This window comes from Crocuta crocuta, unplaced genomic scaffold (assembly GCF_008692635.1).
Source record: "Crocuta crocuta isolate KB4526 unplaced genomic scaffold, BGI_CrCroc_1.0 scaffold483, whole genome shotgun sequence".
In the NCBI taxonomy this organism is placed as follows: Eukaryota; Metazoa; Chordata; class Mammalia; order Carnivora; family Hyaenidae; genus Crocuta; species Crocuta crocuta.
Window position 1 is genome coordinate 36,082 of NW_027527927.1, and position 10,579 is coordinate 46,660.

Below are 10,579 nucleotides of genomic sequence, written 5' to 3' on the forward strand. Positions count from 1 at the left end.
AGACTCTTGAATGCTGACAAAAACTGAGGACTGATGGATGTGGGGGGAGGGGGGGATGGGCATGGAGGAGGACACTTGTGGGGATGAGCACTGAGTGTTATGTGGAAACTAATTTGACAATAAACTATTAAAAAAAAAGAAAAAAGAAAAATAAAACATATCAAATATTTGGAGAGAATTCTCCTGCATATTTCTGTTCATCTAGTTAAGTTTTAAATCTTTTTTTAAAAATGTTTATTCACTTCTGAGAGAGAGAGAGAGAGAGAGAGAGATGTTGGGCTGGCTGGGAGGTGGGGCAGAGACGCCACAGAATGGCAGACCTTCTTAGGATGGCTGACCTTCTTAAGATGGCTGACCTTCCCGCCACTACATCAGTGGCCGTTACTACATCGGCGGGAAACAGAAATTTAAACCTTCCAACCCTGGACTTTCCAGTCAAGAGACTGCCCCTGTTATCTGAACCCCCACTAACAGGCTATAAAATCCCACCACCACCCAACCAGGCCGCGACTTCCCCGACTCCCCTCTCTCTGGAGTCACAGAATCTTGCCCGGGGACACAGGCAATAAAACTGTCCCCGTAAATTCTCTCGCCTTGGCCAAGGGTGCAGGCAATAAAACTCCTTCTGCAGAACTTTTCCTTGGAGTCTTTTTTCATTCAAAAATCTTATAAGAGAGAGAGAGACTGTGGGGGAGAGGCAGGGAGACAGAGGGAGATACAGAATTCGAAGCAGGCTCCAGACTCTGAGCTGTCAGCACAGAGCCCAACACTGGGTTCAAAGTCATGGACCATGAGATCATAACCTGAGCTGAAGTCGGACACTTAACTGACTGAGCCACCCAGGCACCCCATCGAGACAAGTTTTAAACTGATGTCCTGTACTCCAGAGTATTATGAGCTGATTCCTTTATACTCTGAAAGGTGAACATGAGGTACAGAGAAATCTTGTATTATTAAGGATAAAGCATATATTTGTATAAACACCAAGCTGTGTGCTGTTGAAAACATGTATTCTTAGGTGAATATCTATTTGCACTAAGAAACACACACTTAAGGATGTAGTACCTGGCCACAGCGGTATTAGGTGATTCTAAAAGTGTTTGATTCTAATTAACGTTAGGTAGCAAGTCTGTGTGTTGAGGATAGAAATCAGGAATAGAAATGGGTCACAAGGAGACAATTTTTTCTTGATTGGACATCACCATTAACAAGAGGAATGGGATGGAGATTATTAGGCCTTCTGTAGTGCACAACTCTGGGAGAAGCCATTTGTAACACAATGAATATGGCTTCCTGGCTTTCCATCTAAGCCAAGTTCAAGTTCAACTGCCAACTTCAGTTCAGTTCAACAAATATTTAGTTAGGATATACCAAGGATCCAAATAAATCTTTTCCCCCAAAAAAGAACCAATAGGATATATATACCTATATATGTATGTTTATGTATATACATGTGTATACATATATATGGGTTATATATAGAATTCATTGATTGATTAAAAAGAACTGACTCAATTGCTTTTGGAGGCTGAGCAGAGGAGAGACCCAAAAAGCCACTGATATAGTTCAGGCTGAGTCTGAAGTCCTGAGAATCAGCAGTGCCTCGGGTATTAAGTCCTGGTCTAAGGCAGGAGAAGATTAGTGTCTTGGCTCTAGGAGTCAGGCAAAGATAGCAAATTCTCTCATCTTCCACCTTTTTTACTCTATCCAGGCTTTCAGCGGATTGGGCAATGCCCACCCACCTTGGGGAGGGTGGTCTGCTTCAGACAGATGCTAATCTCATCCAGAAACACCCTCACAGACACATCCAGAAATTATGTTTAGCCAAATTATCAGAGCACCCCTGTGATTTGGTCAAGTTGATAAATAATACTAACCATCACACCACTGTATTTGACTCTGAAAATACAGATAGATAAGGAAGAGTCTCCCATCTTGAGGGGGGGGAACTCCCAGCTGAGTGTGGAGGAAGACTGACAATTATAAAAGTTTTTTAATGTTTTTATTTATTATTGAGAGACAGAGAATGAGCATAGGAGGAGCAGAGGGAGGGGGAGACAGAATCTGAAGGAGGCTCCAGGTTCTGAGCTGTCAGCACAGACCCCAACACGGGGGTAGAACTCACAAATCTTGTGATCACAACCTAAGCCAAAGTTGGAAGCTTAACCGACTATGCCACCCAGGCACCCCGGTGGGCTGACAATTATAAAAGAGTGCAATGCACATTAGTACAGAGAGAAGTGCCTGAGGATATGGGGATACAGGCAAAAGGTACCCAGCCTGGCCAAGGATAAGGGAGCAGCAAGGAGCAGGATTTCCTGGAGCAGATGATGTTTGAGTTAAGTCTTAAAGGATAGGTAGGAGCTTATGTGGAGAACAGGATGTTGGAAAGCTTCTCCAGGCAGAAAGATCGGTGTGGTGAAAGGCATGGGTGAGCAAACAATCATGGGTTGTCTTGGGAACAATAAGCCATTTAATATCCCTCCCAAAAGGAAGTGTAGGACTGTGTGTGGCTGGCAATCAGAGAAGACTCTGATGCTGTACTAAGGGTTTAGAACTTTATACCAAGGGTGCCAGGGAGTCCATGAAAAGTTTCAAACCTGGAACACATTTTGTTTTTAGCTATATCACTCTGGTAAACAGAGTGAAGGAAGTGCAAGCACAAATGTGAAACAAAATTCCTCTTTCCTCCCTTGGGCAAAAAGAGGGGGAAGAATGGAAGAAGACCAGGACAGAATCCCTGGGGCTTCGAACTCCATCAGCACAGAATGCTACAACTTGGAGCCCAGAGGAGGCGTAGGTACCTTTGAGCGTCTTTATGATTCTTGTTAACAAGAAAATCACAGGACCAAAATGGAGCCACTTAGGCTAAATCATCAGAGCTGGGCTTAATAACTAACCTAACTGCAATTCCAACCTCCCCGGGAAATGTCAGCAATTTTCTGGTCAGTATCAATGTGGTGATCTGTTACATGGACCCTGTCTATCTGTCCCCCAAAGGAAGATGAGGTAATCCACCCAAATAGTTTCTCTGCATTCCCCTTCCCCCCGCCCAAGGAAAGGTGCCCTTGAAGAGAATAATCCTTTCTTCTTTTTTTTTCCTCTCTCTCTCATTATAACTTCCTTGTCCTTACCTCCTTTCTATAAAAATCCTTTCATCTTGTACAACTCCTTGGAGCTCCTCTCTACTTGCTATATGAGATGCTGCCCCATTTGTGAATTGCTTAATAAAGTCAATTAGATCTTCAAATTTACTCAGCTGAATTTTGTTCCTTAACATTCTAGTAAGAGATTCAGAATAGTTGCTTTTACTCAACCTCAGGAGTAGATACAGAGTTAGATTTTGCAGAGATTTCTTATTTAGAACTTGGTGAGAATGTCTCCTAGAGAAACACATGTACATGAACTCAACATTCATGTTCTAGTATGATGTTCATAAGCGTCTTGTTACAGACAACCCCAAAGTGAGGGGTACTTGAAGGGCTCAATTGGTTGAGGGTCCAACTTCTGCTCAGGTCATGATCTCACAGTTCATGAGTTTGAGTCCTGCATTGAGTTCTGTGCTGACAGCTCATAACCTGGAATCTGCTTGGAATTATGTTTCTCTCTCTCTCTCTCTCTCTCTCTCTCTCTCTCTGAATCTTTCCCACTTGTGGTCTCTGTCTGGGGCACCTGGGTGGCTCAGTTGGTTAAGCATCCGACTTTGGCTCAGGTCATGATCTCACAGTTTGTGGGTTGGAGCCCTGCTTTGGGCTCTGCACTGACGGCAAACTCAGAGCCTGGAGCCTGCTTCAGATTCTGTGTCTCCCTCTCTCTCTGATCCTCCCCTGCTCACACTGTGTCTCTCTCTCAGAAATAAATAAAACATTAAAAAGAAGTCTTTAAAAACAAATAAACAAACTTTAAAAATGTTTTTAAAAGCCCCAAAGTGGAAACAGCCTAAATGTTCTCCGTCAGTAGTCTGAATAAATACATTGCATGTTCATGTAATAATATAGTATATACTAGGTTACATGAAATTATAACATGAATATAGTACTATTCATGAATATTACACAAATATAGCAGTGAAAATAAACATGAGAGATAATGAAACTACAAAGATGAATCTAAAGAATATGACATTGAGCAAAAGAAGCAAGATACAAAGAATACATACATATATATGATTCCACTTAGATAAGGCTCAAAATTAGGCAAAATGAAACTATACTGTTGAAGGATGTACCTATACATTGTAAAGCTACAAAGGAAGGCAAGAAATGCCTACCTTAAAATCCTGGGGAGTCTTGGTTTGCAAACTGGCCCCAGTACACCGAGGGCACGGAAAGCTGAAGGAAAATGCAGACCACTCCACATGGGTGGGTGGCAGGGTTGATAAGCAAGGGAAATTACACGTGGCCATGAGCAAGTGGATCTCGGAACCTCCTTGCCAGAATCTTACCAGTTTATATAGAGGCTTTAATATTCATTCATGTATATCTGTAGTCGGTCTCCACAACTCTTACTCTCTCAAGGCTATGTTCTTGGACTGGCTGCTGGCCCAGGAATGGTGGCTAGAGCATACATTGCAAGGACAGGGGAAGGAGTGGGAAAGCTCTGATTACCTGAGTTGAGCTTGCAGGTCAACCAGAGGTCATGTCCTCTCCATGACCTCTTCCAACAGGGACTCAGCTATTTAAACTATGCAGAGAAATCTAGATATCACCTGGGGTCAGTTCCATCAATTCCAAGGTGCGATGCCTAAGAACCTCTCAAAGGTTGGCCCTGAAAGCTTGAGCTTCTGAAGTGATGATAGATTCAGAGCCATAAAAGGAAGACTCATTGTTGCTTGCCCCACATCTTGGGAGCAGGTGAAAAATCATCCCCCATTTCAGAACCACTGCTCTAGAACAAGGTTATTCAATAGAAATATACTTCAGGGCACCTGGGTGCCTCACTTGGTTAAGTGTCTGAACACCCCAAACTCCTGTGTGAAGGTGTCTGTGGCCTATTCTTCTACCAGGCCATTGTCTTAGGCTCCTGAGCCCCATGCTCCCTGGGAGACACCTAGGTGAGGTGTGGTGTGGGTGGGCAGGGAGGAAAGCAGAGGTTAAGAGTCTGGCATTCTGCACCCAGCCCTGGCTTTCCCATTTGCTGACCATGTGACCTTGGGACAAAGCCCTTAACCGCTCTGAGGCTGAGCTTCCTTGACCTTGGCAGGTCTGCTGGAACAGTCTTTTTCCATTCTAATTGTGTGCCTAGAAGTAACCCAATCCCTCTGCATGGTCCCGACAGCAGAAACTCCATTGTCTGTCTCTGTCATACGCATTCCTTTCCTCCTGTGGTTTAACACCAACGGTCTTGCATAAGAGAGGTTAGTAAGTTCATCAAAACAGCCTGTAAATATTTTTGTAGTGTTTCTCATGCTTCTCGTTGCTGTAGGTGTTGGGAGATGCTGCAGGAGTCAACGCCCCTTTCTGCTCTGGAGTTTACCATTTCAATGTGTGCAGACAGGCAAAAACCAAACATATAATATGACGTCAGATGGACAGGGAGTCTGGCGGCATATTTTAGGAAGGCACTACCTGCAATGGTTAGAACGTAGACCAGGAGTCACATTTCTTGGGTCAAATGCCATTTGTGTAGTGTTCCTTGCTGTAATACTGTGAGGATCTGATGTAATTACTTTGAGCCTCAGTTTCTGTCCCTGTTGTATGGGGCTGGTAATATCACCTTGAGACAAAGTTAAATGAGATCACTCAAGTGGTTTAGCAACTATTCCCAGATTGTCTGGGAGATGCTAGGCACTGCTTTGAGCATCTGTAAGGAGGTGATTTTAGAAAAGACAAGTGTAGGGGCTATGATGTAAGCATCAAATAATTGTCAGTTATCATTAGCTCTCACACACCAATGCTTGTGTTTGTAGAGGTTCACACAGAGGTGGTGTGTGTGGGTCGACAAACATGCCACACTACCCTATTTTGGGAATCTCATTGCAATGGATCTGATGAATTTAGACTAAAGAATCTCACACATTGTCCAGGTGGGTTTGGAACATATAGCCCGTAATTCATGAGTCTCCTAGGGCTGGCATAGTCCTGGATATGCTGGATGAGGGTCTGCCTGGTTCCTTTTTTGCTGCAACTGGGTCATTCTATGCTAGTCTTTTGGAAGATGGTAGGTGACATTCTTCTAAGAGAAGGCATAACTAGCCAAGCTCCCTGTCATTCTGAGAAAACTTGCAATAGAGTCCAATAACCACCTCCCCACCATGCTTTTTCAGTTAAGAAAAACACACTATGTCATTCGATATGTGATCCAGCCCTTTGGTGCTTTGAAAATGCCCCGAGAGGGGCGCCTGGGTGGCTTAGTCGGTTGAGCGTCCGACTTTCGCTTAGGTCATGATCTCACGGTTCGTGGGTTCGGGCCCCGCGTTGGGCTCTGTGCTGACTGCCAGCTCAGAGCCTGGAACCTATTTCAGAGTCTGTGTCTCCCTCTCTCTCTGACCCTCCCCTGCTCACACTGTCTCTCTCTCTCTCTTCTAGAAATAAATTTAAAAAGAAAAAGAAAAAGAAAAAAGAAAATGCCCCGAGAAACCCCTGACTGAAACCCAATGGAGGGTGGAGGTGGTGGAGACATCACTTCCCTCCAAATCACCCAGCCACCTGCCAAGTGTGTACTTAGTGAATGTAAGTAAAACAACACAATGCAGGGGCGTGTGGAGATCTAAATCAGTGTAGCAGCTTTGGTGCAAATCCTGTTTTGGGGGCTATTGGAATCAAATTCAAGCGAAGGAAAGAAGTGAGAGAACTGAGAGAGGGCTCACTGATGGCCAAGTGGAAAGGGCAGATTTGGAAATGCTGATGGGCTACCGGCAGCTGGATGCCAAGGAAGCAAGGGTGGACTGTGCCACATATGGTGAGGATGTCTGGGGGGCTCTGTGAGCACAGAGGCCAGCCGTCTCTGGAGACCCACGTGTGGGCTCCAGGCACGGAAGGGTGGCTGAGGCTAGATGTCCAGGCCTTGTGCTGCCCCAGGTCTTGGCGAGCAGTGGCACTGCTGAGGTGTGCCCTCCTGTGGAAAGCAGGGAGTGCCGCGAGGTCCTGGAGGGACAGAAAATGGCAGGTCCTGGGGTCTAGGAGAGTCCCAAGGAAAGTGGGACTTGCCCCTGCCTTGGCCTCGTCTGCTGCCTCTCCCTACCCCCTGAGTTTCTTTGACTCAGTTCATCGCATGCCCCTCTCCCTGAGGTGCTTATCTGGGGGCCAGTGGCTTGCCACTCCGACTTCCCAGCTCAGCGCTGGTCTTAGGCCAGTCCCAGGGAGTAGAACCACCAGGATGCTTGCCTGGCTGGGAGGCACAGTCAGGGGGAGGGAAGAGCGAGGCAGTCCCTTGCACCATGGAGGGGCGACCCTGATGAGACTGTGCCCCAGTTTGCATTGGAGTGGAAGCCACTGAGACTGTCCCTAAGTCCCCCCTTCCCTGGAGGGCAGATTCCAGCAGCAGCTCTTGGGCACACAGGCCTGGAAAAGCCAGGGGCGGAGCCGCCTCTGCGCGGGGAATAGGTCTGAGCCATGCCTCCCTCCTGGAGAGGGCGCGGGAGGTCCCGCAGGCTTCCTCCATTAGCAGGAAACCAAGCGGTGCCTTCAGCACAGATGGCTGCCTAAGCCCCCTCCTTCCCTCCCACCAGCCTAGCTCAGCTCCGCCTGCCCTCCAGAGACACCTCTTCTGTGCCCCTGCCCCTCTCGAGCTCACGCCCTTCCCTCCTCTGCCCGCCCTCCTCAAGCTCCCCCTTTCCTCCTGCCCTCCCTTCATTCCACAAATGTTGCTTCGCTCTCTCCAGCGCACTTGGCGAGCTGGACAGGTGAGAGGGATCCTGAGAGCAGGTGCAGGGCGGCGAGTCCAGAGCCAATGGCCCACGCCCAGGCGAGGCACGGACAGACCGACTCTCCCCTGCTCTCTAGCCCCCGCCTCTCCAAGTAGCCGGCCGGCCCTGCACCGGACACTTGCCCCCGCGTATCCTCCCCTCGCCCAGCCAGACGCGCTCCTCCCTGGCCGGCCTCCCGGAGTGCGGTGCGCTGGAGGCGAAAGCGGGCTGAGCGGAGAGCAGTGGCAACAGACCACAACCGCCCTGCACCGCTCCCCCGCGTTTGCCTCACACGGCGGCTCGCAGCCCCCCGGCAGCAGCCTGGGTAGCTTTGGCCGTGCCTCGAGAGGCGGCTGCAGCGGCTCCAGTGGCGGCCGGGCGGCCAAGCCCGGACTGGGGGACACTATGCGCTGAGTCCTTCTGGCTGCTCCTCAGCTGCTTGCTCACCGAGCTCTGCGGACGCTTGTGCCGGGCGCAGGAGCGGGCAGGGCCTTGGCAGCACGCGCAGCTGGGCAGCGTAGTGGTGCCGCTGCAGGGCTACCGCTCTGGGACTGCCTCCGGGGAGGCCAGCGAGGGCGCGGGGGGCTCCAGCGCGCCCCCTACCTGGGCGCCCACCCCTGGACTTCTGCCGGGGCTACTTCAATGTCATGGGCCAGTGGGACCCGCCGCTCAATTGCAGCTCAGAGACTTCATCTTCTGCTGCGGGACTTGTAGTTTCCGTTTCTGTTGCAGTTAAGAAGCGGCGACCGTACCAGAGCACCGGCACCAACTACGACACTCCGCTGTGGCTCCACACCCGCAGTCCCCCCTGTGCGCAAGGACGACGCCCTGCATGACCTCACGAAGGACAAGCCCAACCTGATCTTTTACATCATCTGTGGGGTGGTGGCCGTCATGGTGCTTGTAGGCATCTTAACCAAGCTGGGGCTGGGGAAAGCGCACCTGAAGCAAAGCGAGCACAAGTCCAGCTGGGCTCCCTCTCCCTCCTCCGCCCGCGCCCGGCAGCCTCCCCTCCAGGCACCGCTCTCCCTCCCCTTCCCTCTCCACGTTTCCGTGGACAATGGCGCTTCCCTCCTCCCCTCCCCGCCCTGCCCCGCGTCTCCGCTGGGGGTGATCTCCCAGGAAGCCAACTTCGGCTCCGTGCACAGAGAGGGGACGCTGGGTTCTGCACAGGTGTGGATTTCAGCGCTTGTGTGTATGTGAGGGGTAGTCTCTGCCCCTTTCACCCTTTCGCCGGCCCCTCCCACCTAGGATTGAAGCGGATCTGAGACTCATACAGCCCGGTAGCCCAGGCCCTGTAGTCTTGGGTTTTGGGGACGGATCTACCCCTTGGATTCCAGATCCTAGCCTCTAGGTAAACAGGGCAGGAGGCCGAAAGGGAAGGGGGACGTGTGTAAGCCCTCCTCGTGTGTGAGGGAGGTAAGGAGTGTGTGCTGCCTGCAACTCATAAGGCTCCCGAAAAAGAGGCGAGGTGGAGAGAGAGGGGGGAGGGCGAGAACAAAAGCCTTGCCTAGAGCGCCCACCTCTATCTCTCCCTGAGCTGCCAAGTCCCTAGAATTAGGATCTCGGTGCCTCCCCGCCACCAAGACCGTTCGCCCCTTTTCGCTGTGGCCACCTCTCACTGATGGGGCCAGGGTCTCCACTGGCACGATACGCCCTTTGCAGGTTTATTTGCACACTAATTCTGACCTTATGATCTACCTGGGCCTCAGTTTCCCCATCTTCCAAATGGCCATAATAGAACTTCTACCTTCATAGCATTATTAAAGACTTAAATGAGCTACAAAAGTGAACTTCTACAGTGTTGGAGATACATGAGCCCTTTCCTCCCAACTGTGACTGGAAATGGTGTCTGTCTTCTAACCTGAAGCCTCCCCCTCCTGAATCCATGTGTCCTGGGGCCAGCTTCCCCTCCTTCACTTCCCCGTACATACCGTCATCTCTAGCCAGCAGTCACCTGTTGCACTGCTGTACCCCTCCTTGGTCAAGGTCCCTGCCCAGGCACCCTTCCCTTGGCCTCCCAATGTGGACAGGCCATGGCAGGTGGTCTTGCTTGGTGAGCAGACCCAAGGTGGTTTTCCATGTGGGAACCATAAGCTGACAACGTAAGGGCATTGCCAAGGATACCAGGGTCCCTTAAGCTCCATCCTCGAGACTGCTCTTCTTCCAACTAATTCGGGGTCACCAAGTCCGTGTCCTCATCCTTGTCCTGCCCCTTCCCACAAAGCACCAGAGCAGACGGTGGTCATTTTCTCCCTCACCTGTGCCCGTCCTAATTAACATACCTCTTCCCTTGCTGGTGCCTCACTCTGCAGATGGTAAATGACAACCCCTGTGCTCTGTCACATGTGCCTCTGGGGACAGGGACATGCATCGTCTTTGAGGAGTACAGAATAGCTTTTGGAGGCTCTGGGTAGGATCCAGTGAAGCAACTGTGGTAAAAGGGATGTGCCAAGTACATCAAACAAGACCCCAACTGCCTCTCATTCCTCCGCCCACCCACAGCTCTTGTGAGCAGCCACCACAACTGTCACATTGGTCCATCCGTGAATCTTGTCCTCTGTTGGCACCTGTCCTAGACTGTCCCTTTCTGCATCGATGCTGTAGCGGCCTCCTCCATGGTCTGCTTGCCTCCAGCATCTCCTCTGTCTGCTCCCTGCAGCGCAGCCAGGGTGGGCTCCCCTAGGCAGACTTGAGGATACTGAGGATGACCTGGCTAACCCCCCTACCCAC

At 50.1% G+C, this 10,579-nt stretch overlaps 1 pseudogene; it reads left to right on the forward strand.

Annotated features, from left to right (window-relative positions):
* The first annotated feature begins 6,845 nt into the window (after positions 1–6,845).
* Positions 6,846–9,114, forward strand: LOC144219398 (protein shisa-9-like; annotated as a pseudogene).
* Positions 9,115–10,579: the final 1,465 nt, after the last annotated feature.